This window comes from Artemia sp. Qi Xiang Cuo, chromosome 14 (genome assembly GCF_049724085.1).
Source record: "Artemia sp. Qi Xiang Cuo chromosome 14, ASM4972408v1, whole genome shotgun sequence".
Lineage (NCBI taxonomy): Eukaryota > Metazoa > Arthropoda > Branchiopoda > Anostraca > Artemiidae > Artemia > Artemia sp. Qi Xiang Cuo.
Genome location: NC_142807.1, coordinates 67,872,202 through 67,884,491, shown reverse-complemented (window position 1 = coordinate 67,884,491; position 12,290 = coordinate 67,872,202).

Genomic DNA, 12,290 nt, shown 5'->3' with positions numbered 1-12,290 from the left:
TAAGTCCCGGTTCTAGCTCCATCTTCCCACGACAACACCAACCTTTTAGTGGACATTGCAGGTCTCATTTGATTTTTCATCTCGGCAAAAGATGAGAGTTGTAGTAGTAGCTGCAGTGTAGTTAAGGGCGAACCATGGCCCATAGTAGCCAAGATTAAAAATGCATTTGAAAATAAACTGGCAAGTGGGAGAAAATTGTTATTACTTGCAGATTCAAGAATTATAACTTTAATCTAGATTAATCTTAACAGTAAAACGTTAGTTTAAAAAAAATTAAAGGGCTTTCGAAAAATAGCCTAAAACTCTTTAAAAATGTCGTCGTATTGGGACGAAAAGTGCACCATTGGAATAGGCATGGCCAAAAACTCTTGAGGGAACTTAAAATTACCTGGCCTGAACGAGAAAAAATGATATTTTGTCCTCTGATCGTCCACTATGTCCACTTATGTGTCCTCTTTTTTCCCACAGCTAGCGGAGCACTGGAACATCATAAAGAGCTCTTTATTGGCTTATTTTAAATAAAATTACTACATCTACTTGCTTTTGTAGTTAAAAAAAACATAATGTTAAAAAGGAAATTTTTTCCACGGTGCCTTTTGATTTAGTTTTAAGGCATAATGAGCCAATATCATAATTGTGGGGGGATGACATACCCAACATCCTTTAAGACATAACTGCTGGACTGTTATACTATGCTGAACAAAATGTCTGTCTCAAAATTTGGATTGGATGTGTTTAGAAAATAAATGGCCTGGGAGGAAGGCTGCTTTCCATCCAATCTCTTTTTACTCTTAAAAACGGCACTAGAACTTTTAATCTTGAATGCAATTAGCTCCTTTAAAAGTATCAATGATATTTTTAGTTATTATAGAGCAGCACTTCTTTTGATATTGCCTATATGCCCTTTTGAAAACCTGCATGCACATAGTTCTTTCGTTTAATTGAAACTCAAGCTAAACGTTCCTTAAAATATCCGCTTTAATACTCTTAGTGTCATTAGTTACAGTAACTGTAGTGGTAGCATTAATAGTACATATATTGCCTTTTGGTGATTTGAACATCAATCTCCTCAAGTTCTGGAAGTTTCAACTTAATATAATTAACCGTTGCTATGACATTACTGATATATTCTTTTGATAACCTGTATATTTATATTCTTCTGTGATTTTCATCTTAATGCTCTTAGCCTTGCTAGTAGTTGCAATAAGGGTAGCAGTTGAAGTAGCAGTAGCAGTAGTAGAACTAGTAAATGTAGCAGCGGTAGTAGCATTAGTAGTAGCACGCACATGTTGCCGTTTGGTCAGTTGATTTTCCCTTTAAGCATTTTCTGAAAGTTCCAACTTATTACTCAAATCCATTCTTGAGATACGCTCTTTTGACAATGTGCATGCACATAGTGTCTTTTGATTTAGTTCAAATTTCTCATAAACATTTGAAATGTAGTAGTGTGGTTATAGTAGTAGTAGTGGCAGCAGTAGTAGTGATGGTAGTAGTAGTAGTAGTAGCTTATAAATATTACCTTTTTAGTCAATTGATCATCTCCCTTATCATTTCCTGAAAGTTCCAAATTAATATATTCAGTCATTCCTAATTTATGCCCTTTTGACAGCCCATATACACATTATGTGTTTTGATTTAGTTCAACAATCCCCTCAACCTTCTCTGAAAGGCTCACCTGAACGCCCTTTGTCTTTTTGGAAAGTAAAGGTCAAACATGCATACCTTTATCAGTAACATATACTATATGTAAACAGTGAACGAAATGCCTTACTTATTGCCCTTGTTCTGGGGGCCGTGAGGGATTTGATGTCCCCAGAGGCATGCTGAAGAAGGTAGTCGTTTCAAAATTTTGATTGGATGTTTGTTTTGGAAAATGATGGTCGTGCAAAGGGGGACAAGGGAGGGAGCACTTTAGCTTCGAATTTCCAATCAAATGAGCCCTGTCCTAAGTTAAACGACCACCCATTCCATATAAACCTTATATGCCTTTGGGGCATAAGTTACAACCTTTGTCCCCAGGTTCTGAGAGGCTACTTCAACCCCAAAGGCATTTTTATATTACCTTTAGATTATTTTGAATAAAATCTCTACCTCAAAATTTCTATCGGATGCATTTGAGGAAAAGGAAGCGTGGGTTGGGCTAGTTACCCTCCTATCACTTTTATAAAGTCCACTAGAACTTCTGATTTCCAATTGAATGAGCCACAACCAAAGTTTGCATGACCACCCTTTCCATATAAAACCTTAAATATTAATAACGGGCAACTAAATAACTTAGAGCCCTTGCCCTACGGGCTGGGGGGGGGGGGTTGTCATCCCCTAATAACCACGAACCTTTCAAATATGTTAACGAAATAGCTATCTCAAAATTTTTATTGGATGTGTTTGGGGAAATGATGGGGCAGGGGAGAGGTGCTGGTTGTCCTCCAATAACTTTCGACTATTAGAAAGCGAACTAGAACTTTCAATTTCCAATTCAATTGGCACCCTCAAAACTTTATGTAACCACTTTTTTCATAAGAACCTTATATACCCCCAGAACATAGCTTACAACCCTTGCCTTGAGGTTCTGGGGGAGGGTTTAATTTTCAAAGACATAATTACTGTTTCAACTACTCGGAAAAAACGGATATCTCAAAATTTTGATTAGATGAATTTGGGGAATGATGGGCGTGAGGGAGCGGGGGACTGGTTGCCCTTCATTCACTTTCGATGATTAGAAAAGGCAATAGAAATTTCAATTTCCGATCGAATGAGCCCCTTTGGAAGTTTCTAGGATAGCTCCTTCTATACGAAGTGCCCTGGTCTTAAAAATAAAATATATTTTGCCCAAACTACTCTTTACTTTGGCAGCAAAATTGCACTGCCTATGATGTTGGGATTATTTTTTTTTTTAGCAAATGGTTATCCCTAAATTTCTATCAGATGCATTTTGGGAAAATACGACGTGTGGGGAAGGGGATAGCTGCCCTTCAATCACTTTGACTCTTAAAAAAGGGAATTAGAACTTCTGATTACCAGTCCAATAAGCCCCCTTTGAGGTTTATTCGACCACCCTTTCTAAAATAAAATAAAAATACATAGTGCCCATATCGCTCTTTATTTGGAAGTGCTATTGCACTGCCCTAAATCTTTGAACCGTTTTGAACAAAATGGCGAGCTCAAAATTTCTATCAAAGGCATTTCGGGAAAATACGACCTGGGGAGGGGGTACTGTCGTTCGATCACTTTGAATCTTAAAAAGGGCAATGGAACTTCTGATTACCAATCCAACGACCCCGCTCAGATCTTTATACGACCACTCTTTCTATAAAAACCTTATATGACCCTAGGACATAACTTGTAACCCTTGCTCTGACGGCTCTGGGGGGTTGTCATCCTTAAAGACATATTTTTTGGACCTTTCAACTACATTGAACAAAATGGCTATCTTGAATTTTTGATTAGATGTGTTTGGGAAAACTATAGGCGTGGGAGGGGGCTGTTTGCCCTCAAAACAATTCCAACTATCAAAAATCGTACTAGCCCTTTCAATTTCCAATCAAATGGGCCTCTTTCGAAGTTTCTACGACAGCCCCTTCTATACGAAGTGCCCTGGTCTAAAGAAACAAAAAAAAAAATGAATAAATAATACATTGTGCCCACATCGCTCTTTACTTAGGCAGCACTATTGCGCTGCCTGTGATAACATTATTAGTATATATTATTGATGCAGTGAAGATGTTAGAAGTACATTTGCCAATTCCCAGTTTTTTTTTCACTATTGAAAAAAGTTTGGAATAATAAAAAACAAGTTTGCAAACCAAAATTAGAATATCAGACGCTTCAGTGAAGACAGTAGTCAAATGTAATTGTGAAATTTGGGTGCTCTGAAAGACGGAGAAGGATTTGTTAGATGCTTTCGAGACGAAGTATCTAAGGATTCTTTCGGGTACCCGTATAACTAACCGTATTTCAAACTCTAAAATCTACGATAAATGTGGTTGTGTCCCTTTTTTTTAGGGCTAGAATAACAAAAAGGCTAAGAGGGCTAGAACATGTTCTGCAGTTCAATGATGAAAGATTACCAAAAAATCGGCCTTTTCGGCCAACCATTTAGGCCCGAACGAAAAATAGGTCATCCCTGAATGGGTTGGGAGGAATGAATATAGAAACCTTTATATATGAGCATAACTGATTACACATGACAGACATGCTTTTCAGCTTGAACGTATTATTTAGTCTGTATCATAGAAAATGTTTTGACGAAAACAAATGGTTTCGCACATTGTGTAAAAGCACCTTTAAACTTTAGAATAGCGTAGAGTTCAAAATTGTTCGTAAACTTGTCAATATCTTAGGAAAGCTTTCTATATATAGACTTGAGAAACGGAGGTACTGCATTTGCTTACAAGAAAAAAAATCTGATTTATGATTATTTTTTGTATCAATGGTTTACATTTCTCCTTTAGCGTGCCTCTAGTGATTTGCTGGCCAAAATCCTTGTTTTATGACATGCCGTTTGTGGTGCCATGCTGGGAATTCAAAGCTTGAGATCAAGAAGGCACGCAACCTTTTTGAAGCCCAACGGTTTATAGTCTGTGAAAAATAGAAAAAGATACGTAAAACTATTGTTAGTGAGTCATTCCCTTCTACTCTAAAGAAATCATTGATTAGTCTGAAAAATTTATGAGGCAAAACAAAGTATGGTGACCAGTACCATTTTATGTTATATTAGTGCTCATTTACCCGTTGAATTGCCACAGCAGAAATACTATATTTGATGTTATCAAAAATAAAGACACGACTCAGAAATAAAATATCAACAAGTAATCCTGTTATGCATTTTCAGTAGTAATTGACGAAGTCAGGTGGAGATATATAGGATTAGGGATCTTTTTAAAAGTGCAAAAAAACTTTTCAGAATGTCCCAAAAACGAAACAATTACTCTTGTTGCTTAGAAGTCCTCATTGTGGGTAGAAGGAGACAATAAAGAGTTTGAGAAATTCATTTAAGGTATGAAGCATGATATACCCAAGTTTAACGATCAGCACCTATGAAATTATGTGTAAAATTATGTCCTAGCGGGGGGCGTGCTCTGGGTCGTTTCCATCCGCACATGGTGTGAACAAAGTCAAAATCAATCCTTACTGGGATATCATATGGCATACGATGGAGGTGGTTGTACCCACGAACAGTGATTTAGGTGAGCTGTACCAAGATAATAAGAGTTTGAGAAGCATGCGACAGGAGGGTCTGACTACTAACAACGTCATTCCACCCTTGATTATTCAATGAGGTTTAGTCTAAGCGACTTTGACGGCGTTGAGAGCAGATTTTGTGGATAACCAGGTTTTTACTCAATACTATTGTACGGTGGTGACCGAAACGTTTTGAATTGGCATTATAGTATAGCGGCTAATATTTGGCCTTAGCCATAGTCTTCTCAGCCTCCCAGCAACTACTGACACTTTGGTGATTAAAGATGAAAGCTCTCTGGTGACAGAATCATCCCTCGACAGAGTGGGTCCCAGGTAGGGGAAGCCTTCAACCACATCTATTAGGTTCACTTCCTTTACCGTAGAGAGGGATGTGGGATGTTCGACGTGCATAAATTTGATTTTCTGCAAGCTGACCCACCTCTTCAAGTCAAGACGTGGTATAACACTTAGTTAAAGAGTTTGGAAGCTGTGGTGCAGCCTTGCCATTTGCTTATCTTCAGCGAGAATGTGAGGCTGTAGCACACAGCTCTCCATGCTATCATATAGCTTTTCTAAGAGTGAGCAATGCTATTGGCTAGGCCTGCGGTTCTCAATATCAGCCAGAGTGAACGGTAAGAATCAAAAGCTGCATTAAAGTTCACATATGCAATGTATGCTTTAAGATGAAGCACTCACGTCTTCTCCATCGACTGGTGCGTACTGAGAATTTGCTTCATAGTCGACCTACTGAGCATGAACGCCACTACTACTAACAACTTACCGCAGCAACAAGCCACCTAAAGCCCACACAGCTGCGCACGCTCCTTCTCCATCCCAATCTATTAAAAGCCTCCCTTTTTACATCCTTCCAGTAAGTTACTACTTCCTTTAAATCTTTCTTTATGATGTCCTCTCAACCCAAACGAAGATTAGCTGTTTTCCGTTTAGCCCTAGATGGTTGACCGAAAAGGACAATCTTCGGCCATCTGTCATCCTTTATCTTCGTAAAGAGTGATGTGTTGAGGAAATGACACCCCCCTCATATACGGGATATCTCCAAAGAAGTTGATCTCTCGCTCGTTTCGTTTGCGTATGACTTACTGAACCTTTCCTACACTTTTCAAGGCTGCTCTTCGACTTTTCAGCTTCTCCAAAAAGAGTGTGAGTGCATTGGTTTGAGTTTTAACCTTGATAAGACAGTTGTTCAACTATTCAGATAAAAAAATAAAATAGAAGTTTAATACGTCTGTCTGGCTCTGAAATTTGTTCTGCTAGCAACCTTAATTACCTGGGTATGCCTATTGGAGCAAAGCTGAAAGAAACTACAAATCTGGGACTGAAAAGTTATACTTGAAAGATTCAGGCTGCATATGTATTATTGGCTTCAAACGCTTCGTGTCTGAGTGGAGTTCACTAATCTCAGTTATATAATAGCCTAAAAGCTCCTTATCCACTTGGTCTTTCTCTTTTTTTTTCTTTTTTTTTGTAAGAGAAAGCAAGTTTGCCGCCTCTATTTTAAATTTGCAAGGTATTCGATGAAACGCCAACATGGACAAGTAAATCTTTTCTGCAAAAAGATTGTTGATTGGTAAACCCAGGTGAAGGCCAGAACGGAGCTATTTTTGACCAACTATTGCTAATAGCAGAGCTAAGGTGTTATTGAGAGGCGTATTCCTGATTTTTCTACTGAATACCGGAATTCTTCACATAATTGGTTAGTCCTGTTTGTCCCGTTGTTCCCGTTGTTTGGTCCCGTGTTCCCGTGAACACGGTTAGTCTGTTTGTTCTCGTGTTCCCGTTGTCCCGTGTTCTTAGTTGTTGAAGTAGCTTTGTTTTTCCTTTTGGGTTTCTTTTGTTTTTCTTGATTGTTACTACGTTATTTCTGGGCCCTGCCCAGTTTTTTTTGTGAAGGTTTCCAAAAAAAGGATAATTATGATGAAATTCAACCACCTTAGATTCATCCCTTATGAATTTCATTCTCTTTGGAGTAAGTATGAAAGAGTAAAAACTGAGAATTCTGAAAGAATCTATTAATTCATGCTTTATAAAAGTAGATCTACTCCATTTAAAAATTTAAACACGGTTTTTTAAATGATTTATTTAAAAAAGTTCCACAAAACCAGTTTTTGAAAGTAAAGATCTTCATTAAACAGAATATGAGCAGAAATAAAGTCAAATAATCTTCCAAGCGTAAAATTACCGCAAATCACCATCAATAAATAAATAAGATAAAAAAAAACAAAATTACAATAAATAAAAAATTATTTAAAAATTTTATTTTTATTTAAATTATTTTTTATGTAAATTATTAAATAAAAAATTACTAAAAATTTAAAACTAGCAATCCATGGCCATTTATTTTTTTTCAATCCATGGTACGTATTTTTTTTTTTTTTTATTTGTTTCGAGAAATAATGGTCATAAGGGGCTGGCTGCCCTTTAATCACCTTCGAATATTAAAAAGGGCACTAGAATTTTCAACTTCCCATCGAATGAGCCCCTTTTGAAGTTTCTACGACAACTATTTTATACGAAGTGCCCTGGTCTGAAAAATAAAAAGCAAAACAAAAAATTATATATACATTGCGCCCATATCGCTCTTTACTTAGGCAGCGCTATTGTGCTGGCCAGGACTGTAGTAACACTTTGACTATCATCATTTTCATCTTTACCTTCCAATCCTTTCTCGTAATTGAATAAAAAATTTTGTTAACTGAAAGTAAGAAGCGACATTAAAACTTAAAACGGCCAGAAATTATTTAGTATACGAAAGTGGCTGTCCCCTCCTCAACGCCTCGCTCTTTACGCAAAAGTTTGACCCTTTCTCAAAACTCTATTTTTTAAAACAATAAAACACTTTAGCGTAAAGAGCGAGTCGTAGAGCAGGGGACAGCTCCTTTCATATACCGAATAATTTCTGTCCGTTTTAAGTTTTAATGTCCCTCCTTTCTTCCAGTTAAAAAGAACTTGTTTTTTTTTTAAATTTAGTTTCTGAACGTTTTTAAATTATTGCAGGTTTTGATTTTGGCTCACCGTACATGAGTAATTAAAGCCCAAATTTGTATATTAATTTTACTTTTTTTGACTAAATGGTTTTCTCGAAAGTTGTTTCATTTTATTTACGAACGTTTTTATTAGTAATAAATATAAGTAACTTACGAATCAACTTACGCAATGAACTTCAATATTCATATGTTTTTGTTACGTATATTGGGGGTTCGCCTCCTAGTCGAAACCTCACTCTTTACGCTAAAGTTCGAATTTTTTTTCCAATTCTTTAAGAATAACCCCTTAATCACAAAGGCCGTTAATCAGAGGCAACGCTGTAGCGTTGCCTATAGTAAAGGCCATACAGCTCTAATGTTTTACTATTTATTTATTTATTATTTATTTTTTTTTCCCCAGAGGCACTTCATACGGAAGGGGTCGTCGTAGAAACTTCAAAGAGGGCTCATTCATTGAAATCAAGAGTTCTAATGCCCTTCTTAATAGACGAAAATGATTGAAGGGCAACTAGCCCCCCCCCCCCACACCCATCACTCCCCCCAAAACATCCAATAAAAATTTTGAGATAGCCATTTTGTTCTGTGTAGTTGATTTCCAGATAGAAAATATGTTTTTGAGGAGGACACTCCCCCAAAACCCTCACGGTAAGACTTTTAAGTTATGCCTTGGGGCATATAAGGTTTTTATAGAAGGCGTTCTCGCAGAAACTTCAAAACAGGCTCATTCGATTTGAAATTCAAAGGGCTAGTGCCCTTTTTTATAGTCGTAAGTGATTGGAGGGCAACTAGCTCCTCCCCACACCCATCATTTCCCCAAACACATCCAATAAACATTATGAGATAGCCATTTTGTTCAGCGTAGTTGATTTCCATATAGAAATTATGTTTTTGAGGAGGAAACTCCCCCACAACCCTCAGGGCAAGGGTTTTAAGTTAGGCCCTGGGGGCATATAAGGTTTTTATAGAAGGTGTTGTCGTAGAAACTTCAAAACAGGCTCATTCGATTGGAAATTCAATGGAATAGTGCCCTTTTTAATAGTTTAAAGTGTTTGGTGGAAACCTAGCCCCCCCCCCCCCGCCCATCATTTCCCAAAAAACATCCAATCTAGATTGTGTGATAGCCATTTTGTTCAGCGTAGGTTATTTCCAGATTGAACATATGTTTTTGAGTAGGACACTCCCCCACAACCCTTAGGGCACCGGTTTTAAGTTATGCCCTGGGGGCATATAAGGTTTTTATAGAAGTCGTTGTCGTAGAAACTTCAAAAAAGGCTCATTCGATTGGAAATTCAAAGGGATAGTGCTCTTTTTTAAAGTCGAATGTGATTGGAGGGCAACTAGCCCCCCTCCCCCTTCACGCCCATCATTCCCCCAAACACATCCAATCAAAATTTTGAGATAGCCATTTGGTTCAGCGTAGTTGATCTTCAGATAAAAAATATGTTTTTCAGGAGGACACTTCCCCACAACCCTCAAGGCAGGGGTTTTAAGTTATACCCTAGGGGCATATAAGGTTTTTATAGAAGGCGGTGTCGTAGAAGCTTCAAAAAAGGCTCATTCGATTGGAAATTGAAAGGGCTAGTGCCTTTTTTAATAGTCAAAGGTGATTTGAGGGCAAATAATCCCCCTCTCACGCCCACCTTTTCGCCAAACACATCCAATCAAAATTTTGAGACAGCCATTTTATTAAACGTAGTCTTAAGTTCTGGAAATTAGGTCTTTGAGGATGACAACTCCCCCACAGCCCTCAGGGCAAGGGTTGTAATTTAAGGATTTTCCGAATCCTTCCCATTATTTCTTATGGAAGGGATGCTCGTATAAACTTTAGAGAGGGCTCATTTGACTGAAAATTGAAAGTTCTTGTTCACTTTTTAAGAGTCAAAAGAGACTTGAGGGTAACTAGCCCCCCATCCTCCACGCCCTAAATGCATCAGATAAAAATTTTGAGATAGGCATTTTGTTAAAATAGTTCAAAGTTCTGATAACAAAAAAATTCCGGTGTCGACACAGCCCACCAGGGCCCGGGGGTAGGCGTTGCAAGTTATGCCCTGGGGTTATATAAACAATCAAACAATCATTAAATAAACAATCAATGCAAACAAACATAAAATAGATATTAATGTAAATTAATAAATAAATTTAGTGCCGATATTAATGTAAATTAACAAATAAATTTCTGCTGGGTGGAACTTAACGCGGGGGAATTATCAACAGGAAAAGAAAATGTTCTTTGAGGGGCGAGGAATTTCCCAGGGGTGGGTTTTCAAAATGTGAATTATTCAGGGAGGGGACAACTAAACCCATTCGATAATATTCTAAATTTTACATCTGAAAGTAACGGGAATAAAGAATCAACGGAAATGTCAGAGATAGCACTTCAGGTTCCTTTAGACGATTTTGTTCGTGTCTTTTCAAAAGAAAGATTAAAAAAAGACATTTTCAAAAGAAAGATTTTTTTCGTTTGTATTACTTTCTCTGTGGCTGCTCAATTATACACGTGAGGGAAGAGACTTCCCCCACCTCTGTCTCCGCTAAGGTTTCAGTTTTTATCTCAAGGCTTTAAAATGAACGCAATGCGATAAAAGTAAAACTCAAAATAACATTATAGAATAATAGATACACATAACACGGAACAATAAATAAAAATTGTATATTATGAGTTGAGGCTCACCCAAATGATGGCCCAGGGGGCTCACCATTCCACAATCTATGAAATCATTCCTGCAATAACTGAAAATATAAAGTATTTTTGAGTCTTTTAACGTCTTCCATAACTCAAACGGTCCAACATTCTACAGCCCAATGAGTCTGTCTAATCTCCTAAATCGGAAACGGAGGATATAAGTGAAGTTCCGCCCCGTATTGGATGAGTCTCCTACCTCAGCCTCCCCCTCTCCTACTGTCTACGCTAAAGTTTTCTTCTTTATGCCAAGTACGCCGCCCCCACCCCAAAGACTTCAATAATGTAAAGTTTTGTATGGGAATAACACATATTAATTCTATTATAATTATCCAATTATAAGGTTAAAATACATACTCTATGATAGATTCAAAATTGCTTTGGCACACAAAATCCTATTAAGGTCAATTCCAAACAGTTGTGATCCCTTTGTGTCAGCAAGTGAAATGGTCTAAACCCCCTTATTGGAGCTATTTTTTCAATCCATTCATTGTTGTCGATCACTGTCCACAAATTATAAAAGATGTCTATTATTCATATATCAGGTTTTTTATCAAAAAGGTAATCGTATAGACTTTGAAAAAACCCTCATTCGATTTAAACTAAAAGTTCTAGGTCCATTTCTTGAAGTCTATACTCATCTGAAAGTCAGTCCCCCCCCTGCCATAAAAACTTGAAAATTTTTGCAATCAAACACGAACAAAAATTAATTAAAAAAACTTCCAGAAAAATAAGTTTTTCAAAGAAAAGTAAAGACAATTTTAAAATTCAGCTCAGCATGTACATATACCTGTTCAAATTCAAACTCAAAACGACCATAAATTACTATTAAAGAATAAATGAAACCCAAAACGAACAGAAATTAAATAAAAAATCATAGCAAAAAAAAATACAACAAGTAATAACATAAATGAATAAATAGATCTTAAAGCGAGTAATGCTTAGATTAAATATGAAAATCAAGCTTAAAACGAAAAAAAATATTTTGCTATTAAAGCATAAATGAAACTTAAAACGAACAGAAATTAAATAAACAATCAAGGCGAACAAACATACAATATATATTCATGTAAATGAATAAATAAATCTTAAAACGACTGAAACTTAAATTGAATATGCAAATCAAGTTTGAATCGAATAAAAACAACTACAAACAAGAGTTTGGGTATCGCCTCACTGCAGAAGCCTAAAACCTACTGCGTCATTGGCGCTTTACTGAAAACGAATTATATTACAAATGTTTTCTTTTGTACTTAATATTGAAAATGAATATTAAAATTACAGTAAAATTTTGAACTGATGAGCTTTTAGCAATTAATATCATTATACATCAAATTTTCAGTTTAATTTATTAGTTCTTTTCAAGACTGGTCAAGACAAATATAGTTTCACTACAAACAAAATTTGGATACTGCCCCCTTCTT